The sequence below is a fragment of the Phocoena phocoena genome, chromosome X (genome assembly GCF_963924675.1).
Source record: "Phocoena phocoena chromosome X, mPhoPho1.1, whole genome shotgun sequence".
Classification (NCBI taxonomy): Eukaryota; Metazoa; Chordata; class Mammalia; order Artiodactyla; family Phocoenidae; genus Phocoena; species Phocoena phocoena.
In genome coordinates, this window is record NC_089240.1 from 20,849,598 (window position 1) to 20,858,062 (window position 8,465).

The following is an 8,465-nucleotide window of genomic DNA, read 5'->3' on the forward strand; positions in this document are numbered from 1 at the left end:
CTGTCAATTTTCAGACTAAGAACCATCCGCCGAGCAGCCTATGGTAGTGATGACACACCTGCTAATTGGTTTCAGAGGACACGTGACCTTGGATTAATCTACCATACAGTTTCCAAAGGAGACAAAGACTGTTGAGTTAGCTGAAGGCTGTGCAAATAAATTCCTGTTCCTGTAATATTAGAATTCATGTGCAGGAATTACAGAGGAATGAGAAGAAAAAGGCCTAATTGCTTTTTGGAACGAAAAGTAAAAATGTAATATCTACTTTCCCTTTAAGTGGCTTTAAAAAATGCTCAGATAGTTGTGGTGGTTTTCTTTTTGGCACATTTATTAAGTTTTCAAATGGTCCTGACTCTGCCACAGATATCATACAGGAGCTGGCAACGACTTCATGACAAAGAGATCTCTTTCTAGCCTTTCCTGAACCAGAGATTGGCTCCCACAAGTGGCAGGGAAAAAAAATGCTCAGATATCTAAACTTCAGAAATTTGGAGGGTTCTAATTGTTTAATTTCCTCCAAATAAAGACTAAATAGTCAACATACACTTATATTGTTTCTATTAATTTTTCTTTCTTCTCTTATGACCCATGCACTATACATTTCCTTTAGAGAACATAAGGAATTGACAAGTCATATTCTTTGAAACTTACTGCTAAATTGAGGAATTGAGTTTTATTTTTGCTAAAAAAGACATTGAAATTTGGTATGATCAAACAAAGCAAGTTATAAGAAACCACCTTAGCTAAAGATTTAGGAATGCAAGTGCCATTCTTCTCTAAAGAAATCGAAATTCTCTTCTCTCTCCTGTTACCCAGAACCTGTACCTGGCAAATGTGCTCAACATAATATTTAGGGACTGATGGACCCAACCCATGACTGGTGCTGTGGGAAGGCAGCTGTCCCTTCTGAAGAAGCTGGCAGATTTCATTCCCAAATCCTCAGGCTGGATAGCACTCCCCACCCCCACCCCTTATCTGGACACTGCAGATACAGAATATTCCATCATTGCAGAAAGTTCTATTGGATAACGCTGCTTTAAGCCATAATGTCTCTTTAATTTAATTTGTTTTATTTTATTTATTTATTTGGTTGCACCGGGTCTTAGTTGCAGCACGTGGGATCTTCGTTGCCACGTGCAGGATCTTTAGTTGTGGCATGCAAACTCTTAGTTGCAACATGTGGGATCTAGTTCCCTGACCAAGGATCAAACCCAGATCCCCTGCATTGGGAGCACGGAGTCTTAGCCACTGGACCACCAGGGAAATTTCCATAATATCTCTTTTAGATACATCTCTTTCAGCACTCCCCACTCCCTCCCGAGTGCCCAGAAAACATCTTCCTCACAAACAGGAAGCCCTTATCTCATCATGAAGGCTTTGCAGCAAAGACTGGTAAAGGAAAAAGAAGAAAGGAGAGCGTTTTCTTTTTAATCCATGAATTCTTTGTAGAAAATCAGAGTCTGCTCCAATGGGTGGCATCCTGAAAGAGCTGTCTTTGTCTACCAATCAACAGATTTTCATGGAACCCCTACTATGTGCCAACCTCTGTGAGGGGCCCACAGGAGCACTCCCACCAGGGAGACCTGGGATATAGTGGAAGAAGCAAGGGCTTTGGAACTAGATCTTGAGCTAGTAAAAATTTCAGCATGAGGGACTTCCCTGGTGGACCAGTGGTTAAGAATCTGCCTTCCAATGCAGGATACGTGGGTTCGATCCCTGGTCAGGGAACTAAGATCCCACATGCCGTGGAGCAACTAAGCCTGCAAGCCGCAACTACTGAGCCTGCGTGCTCTAGAGCCTGTGCGTCACAACTAGAGAGAAGCCCGTGAGCTGCAACGAAGAGCCTGCGTGCAGCAACAAAGTATCCCGCATGCTGCAACAAAGATCCCATGTGCCTCAACTAAGACCTGACGCAGACAAATAAATAAATAAATAAATAAATATTAATTTACAAAATCATAGTATAATTTTAAAAGAACTTTTCAGCGTGAGAGTATTTTATGCTACTGACTTACCAAAGGAAGAGAGGAAGGTAAATCAGTAGTGTAAAATGATTTTACATAGAATTTAGGAATAGCAGAAGCGCTGCTAGAAAGAACTAGGCTAACCACGTTATTTCCTACCAGGGCAATTTAGGGGATCCCGGTTTTAATGAATAAATAAAAATGATGTGTAATTATCATATCAATTGCTTACATCTAAATGAGTGCTTCTGGAGTTATTTGATGGTGCTTAAAAACTTTGGTCTCTGAAGTGTGTTTAATGCCTCCTTGACTCTTATCTATATTATTAATTTGCAGATCAAAGTTAACTTGGTGCTATGCAAATGAAGAAGCTTCACATGAATGAGATTTCACAGGAAAATTTTAAATCCTTATAACTTGTGACAGAACCGCAATATATTCTGAGGAAATGTGTCAACATATCTAAAAGAGACACTATGGCTTAAAGCAGCAATTATCCAATAGAACTTTCTGCAATGATGGAATATTCTGCATCTGCAGTGTCCAAATAAGGTAGCCACTAGCCACCTGTGACTACTGAGCGCTTGAAATGTGGCTAGTGCAAGTGAGGATCTAAACTTTACATTTTATTTAGTTTTAATTAATTAAAATTAAATTTAAACAGTCATATGTGGTTAGTGGCTACCTTATTTGATGGTGTAGGTTGAAAGAAAAAGTGAAACTGGATTCCAAGAATCTGAATTTCAGCCCTCTGCTTAACTATATTGGACAATTTACTTAACCTCTTTGAGCCTCAATTTTCACTTGAAAATGAGAATATAAATAATACCTACCTCATAGCATTTGGAGTAAGAGGAATTGAGATAATGTTCAGGCATTCTCCTATTATCAAAATAAGTGCCAATCAAGTACTAAAGTTAAATACATGGAAAGTGAATAACCAACTCTTTCAAATAAAGGGAGTTTCCATTCTTGGAGAGATTAAAAATACACTTGACCCTTGAACAACGGGTTTGAACTGTGCGGGTCCACTTACTATTTTCAACAGTAAATACTATAGTACTACACCATCCGTGGCTGGTTTCATCCTTGGATACGGAGGGCAGACTAAGTTATACTCAGAGTTTCAACTGCACGGAGGGTCGGCCCCCTAACCCTTGCGCTGTTCAAGGGTCAACTGTATTATTAAATTCAAAACCTCACTGTTCAGATACAATATTTATTGACAATGCTTATAACTATTAGCTGGTAAGCAGCACCATTAGCAATAGCCTTAAATGGTCATGCGTCAGCTTGAGGGTATCAATGTATGGTGCCCAAAAGGGCTGGCAGTCAGAAAATTAAATTTACAGAAATTGAGGTCAGTTTCCGTATGAAAAGTACATTGAGAACTGAAAAGCATGATTAAAATGTTAATGCAATCATCTCTTTATTATTGTTACAATTAATAATAGAATTCGTCTTGCTTGCCCAAGGAGGTTAAATAAACCCATTCCACTTAACTGGGAGAAACTGAGGCTCAAATTAGCAGAATAGGCTAGTGGTTAGGAGTTTGAACACTTTCGTTGGCTATAATCACATGAAATAAGGCGTGTAAAGTACTTGGACAGGGCATGCCACCTACTAAGAACTAAAAATGTCAGCTATTATTAGGATAATAAGTGACGCTATTAGGAGATCCATGAGATTAGAAGCCTTTGGCTTTTTTTCGATTCACAAAAGGTATAGGAGTACAGAGTGATGTTTGCAGATTGAATTCTACATAACTCTACGGAGAAAGATTAAATCAATTTTCCATATTTGGACCAGTCAAGAACGGAATCTAATTGTTTTGATACCACTTCAAATCTATTTTTGGAATGAGGCAAGAATGAGTGAGTAAATGAATGAAAGAATAAAATGCCTCCTGAGTCCCCCATTAACTCAATAAAATGAGTTGGTAAAACTCATGAGTCTTCAACATACAAATTTCTCCAAATCTGAGATAATATGGAGGCAAACAGGGAAGGGACCGATTGGGGGAAATGGCCTACCAGTCATGTAGCTCAAGTGCCTGGTGGATATGGACCCAGATACCTTTCTGAGCCATCCGACGCTTTAACCAGCCATCCCCACCCACTCCCAGGGGCATGGGAAAGTTTTGAAGGAGTGCTGGGATGGGAAGGAGCAGGGCCAAGTAAGTGTCTTAAGGCCTGAGAAACAAGTCTCCGGGGAGTGCTGTGAAACCAGCTTTTCTATGAAGCAGAGAGATTACATCAATCTCTTCTTCACATCATCTGGAATCCTTCTTACTATTTTGTCTCACCACCTAAACTTTTTCTGTCTAGAACTCTTTGGTTTAACAAGGCTCCACTAAAGTGCACATTCCCCTAGGCACCCCTCCCCCAAATAAAAGACCATAGAAGGTAGTATCACTTATATGATAGTTACAATGCAAGGAATTCAGAAATGCATGTTCTAATCAGGATTTTGTGACTTTTCTACTAGGAAAGTTTCTAATTCTACAGGATAATGAACATTTTGTTAAAATATTTCTCTGGCACCCTCAGGCTCCTACAGCATCATTCTTGGCGTTGAACTACCTGCATTTACTCATACTGATTTGACCTTATGAAAATTTTTTCTTTATTCTTTTAATTGAAGTATTGTTCATTTACAATGCTGTGCTAGTTTCAAATGTACAGCAAAGTGATTCAGTTATACACACGCATATATATATATATATTCATTTTCAGATTCTTTTCCCTCATAGGTTATTACAAGATATTGAATATAGTTCCCTGTTCTATACAGTAGGTCCTTGTTGTTTATCTATTTTATATATAGTAGTGTGTATCTGTTTGACCTTTTTTTTAGGAAGAGAATTTGTTCCTGTCTTCTAACTCTGTCCAGGGTGCATGCATCCGCAGTCAGGGGATAAAGAACCATTAGCCACAGTTTTCTATTTTTATCACCTTAAGAAGGGAAAATATTTCTCTTAAGAAGGGATAATATTTCTCTCTCTCTCTCTTTTTTTTTTCTCTTTTGGCCACGCTGCACGGCTGTGGAATCCTATTTCCCCAACCAGGGCCTGAACCCGGGCCTTCGGCAGTGAGAGCACAGAGTCCCAACCACTGGACCACCAGGGAATTCTCCACATTTCTCTTTTGAGTGTGATTCTATTAATTATCACAGGTCCAGCAAAGATACATAGGACTTAACTTTTTGAACCTACCCTGATAATCAAAGAGGCACAAATCAATAAGAAAGCGTGTACAATACCTTGCGCCAGAACTGGGGGGTGCGATGGTCCCTGGTGTCCTCTTCCATGGTGCAATCCTGGTGACCCACCATGTCTTCTCCTGACGTGCTTTCCCTCTTTTTTAGAGTCCTCTCTTCCCTTTGGAGTTCTTTTGGGGCACAAGGTGCAAATTTTCTTTCTGAGGATTTACGGGAGCACTTTACCAAAAGTTAAGCTTAAAGATAAGCTCGGAGGAGCTAGTTGCGTCCCAGTGCTTGAATAAGCGGAGATGCAAGTTGCCAGGCGCTCTTGCTTTATTTACCAGAAGCCTCCTGTTGTCCCCTCCGGCTGCTGTTCATTGACGATTGCTGTGCTCTGGCCCGGGCGCAACGATGGCCTGTTGCGTGGGGACAGGCAGGTTGTGGTGAAAAAGGCCATTGTTTAATCTACCCTGTCTCTCACTGGAGCTATGGCAACAAATTCTGTTGGTGAATTAACAATGTCATTGTGTGCTGGCTCAACTGATTATGCCGCTGGAATGACAAACATTTTCTCTCTTTTTTTCAACATAAAAAGTGGTCAAGACCTTAAAGTGTTAACATACAACTCAGCACTTTCTTTAAATATGAGAAGAAAGATAGAGAGAATGAATCTCTCAAACAGACTTTGATTCTAATAAACGTTTTATCTCTTTCAGGTAGCTATTCTAAGCACCATTGGCAGTGAATGTGTGCATTTTAACAATGTGGAATCTTCACAATTTTTGTTAAAGTCATTTCCCCTCAGATAATGCTGTATGTTAAAAGAACTCTTTAAATATGCATGTGCTTGGGGCTGTCTCTGAAAAAGATTCTTTTTCAATCTGGCTGCAGCAAAGTGCTATGGGAACTTTGCCTGCTGACTGTTAAAATGAGTGTCATAACTTAGTTCAGAAAAACTGCTATCTAAATTCACCTAAGCCACGTAAAGATTTCCTATGTCCCATCCTGGCAGGAAAACTCTTAATTGCTTGCTTACATATTCCATCTTCCGGACGGTAAAACTTGCTCTGATCAGCTGAAGGATCCTTTCAAGCTTTCCGTCTGTCCATCCATCCATCCATCCCGCGCTTTCTCTGATCCGGTGCTGTATGGTTGCAGGGAAAGCTCTGTCAGTGAATTTGCTGCTGGTTTCCTAGTGTGGTTGTATGTAGTGTGCTGACTTTTTTTTTTTTTTTTTTTTGGCCGCGTGGCTTGCAGGATCTTAGTTCCCCGACCAGGGATCAAACCGGTACCCCCCGAAGTGGAAGCGCGGAGTGTTAACCACCGAACCGCCAGGGAAGTCCTAGTGTGCTAACTTGGTGAGCTGGAATCACATTTCCAAGGATCCCATTCCCTTAGCTTTGGGTTAGAGTTGGCCAAGAGAGGAATTTGCACAAGATTTGGAAGGCAAAATATTCCAAGGAGAGTGAAGAGAGTGGTTGGATGTGGTGACAAACAGAGGGGGATGTGACAGTGGGTCCCAGCCTGTCCTCTCTCTCTTCACTCTGCGTCCAAATCTTCTTCCCAACTGCTATACTATTGACCAACAGCAGCCCCAGGCCCACCATCAGATGTGTGTGCCGTCCCATAGAGCTTCCCAAAGCTTCTCGTGGGCTTCCTCCTCCACTTTGGCAGCTAGATGTGCTGGGCTTCTGACTGCCAGGTGGGTGGCCTCTCTGATCCTCCAAACTCCCAGACCTCCACACTCCCAGCCCCTCCCACAATGGGACAGGTCTATTTCCTATAATAAATCCCTTCTTCCATGGCTCGCAGTGCTCCACTTCCCTGACAGAACTAGGACAAATACACTCATTTTTCCAGATGGTACGAGGACTGTTAGGAGAGAATCCTCAGCATGGGGGAAGTTTAGAGGGCAATATGGAGGCAACCCCATAGAACTTGTGTGTAGAAGCTACTGCAGAACCCAAGGAAATAGATGCTATATTTGGATTGGATCTCTCCCCCCAGTTCCCCATAGCCCTCACCCTGCAACACTTTCAGATCCTAGCATTTTTGCAGATACCTCTTCTTCCTTCCTAGGTTTTCCCTCATCTTAATTCTTATCCTCCATGGATCATCCCCTCAAAGAGGCTGGGATTGAACATCAGAGGTAAGCCACATTCCCAGGGTAGTAAACTAAAAGGGGAAAAAAAGAAGGAAGTCCTGGGCACATTATTTCTTCCAGAGTGATTCACTGGATCCATTGAAATGATGGCCCAACTCGACATAGTACAGATTGATTCAAAGAGGAGGTTTCTCTAAATCTAAACTGAAGCTTGGTTCAGCTGTCAGGAAAACATCATCCCATCATCCACTTTTTTTTTTTGTGGTACACGGGCCTCTCACTGTTGTGGCCTCTCCCGTTGCGGAGCACAGGCTCCGGACGTGCAGGCTCAGCGGCCATGGCTCACGGGCCCAGCCGCTCCTCGGCATGTGGGATCTTCCTGGACCGGGGCACGAACGCTTGTCCCCTGCATTGGCAGGTGGACTCCCAACCACTGCGCCATCAGGGAAGCTCCATCCACTTCTATTTACACTGGTTTGCTCTTCTCAGTAATGGAAAAATCACTCTTGTGTCATCAAGGCCCAATGGTTCACAAGAGAGGCTTGTTTTGAAATTGCCTCTTGTTGTCATCTATTAGAATAACAGTGCATTTGATTATATTTCCAAGCTTCTTGTCTCACATCCAAAATAAGAATCACTGCCAATCTATTCCCTCAGTTAATTCCTGCTTAGGGAAGGTGATTGTCATAAGCATGAGAAAGTTGAGAGGGTAGGTCTTGATTAATTCTGACTGTAAAGCAAATAGAAAGGAAAGAGGGCTAACGATACAACCGTTTTCTGTATTCTTATCACAGACCTCGTTGGGTCAGTAAATTAAGCCGATTCCCTTAATTGGATTATGAATGTGTCTATTATCTGAACACTTATTGGTGGCTTTCTGGGGTCTCTTCTACTTTTGAGAGCCTCTTGAACTGAAATGGTCTTGGGAGGGTCCTATTAACAATTCCCTGTCTACCACAGGGGGCGCTCCAGAGCTCTGAGCGTTGTGTCAGTGGGTGAAGCCTAGTTGCCCAGGTCCATAGAATTGGAAATGGGTGGGCAACATGTCTCAGCTACCCTATATGGCACCTTGTGTAAATTAGAAAAAGGAGCTCCTCTGGACAGAAGCAGCCCCATTTGGTGAGCAGAGGGATGGCTGGATTTCAGCCCCTATTCTCCCACTCTGTGAGGAGCTTTTGCAGCCCCTGACCTTCAAA

General features: G+C 42.0%; 1 non-coding gene across 1 annotated transcript; it reads left to right on the forward strand.

The window, feature by feature from the left end:
* The first annotated feature begins 299 nt into the window (after positions 1-299).
* Positions 300-447, forward strand: LOC136143159 (small nucleolar RNA SNORA12). Its single transcript, XR_010657858.1, has one exon. It is a non-coding gene; the product is annotated as a small nucleolar RNA SNORA12 (small nucleolar RNA).
* The last annotated feature ends 8,018 nt before the right edge of the window (positions 448-8,465 follow it).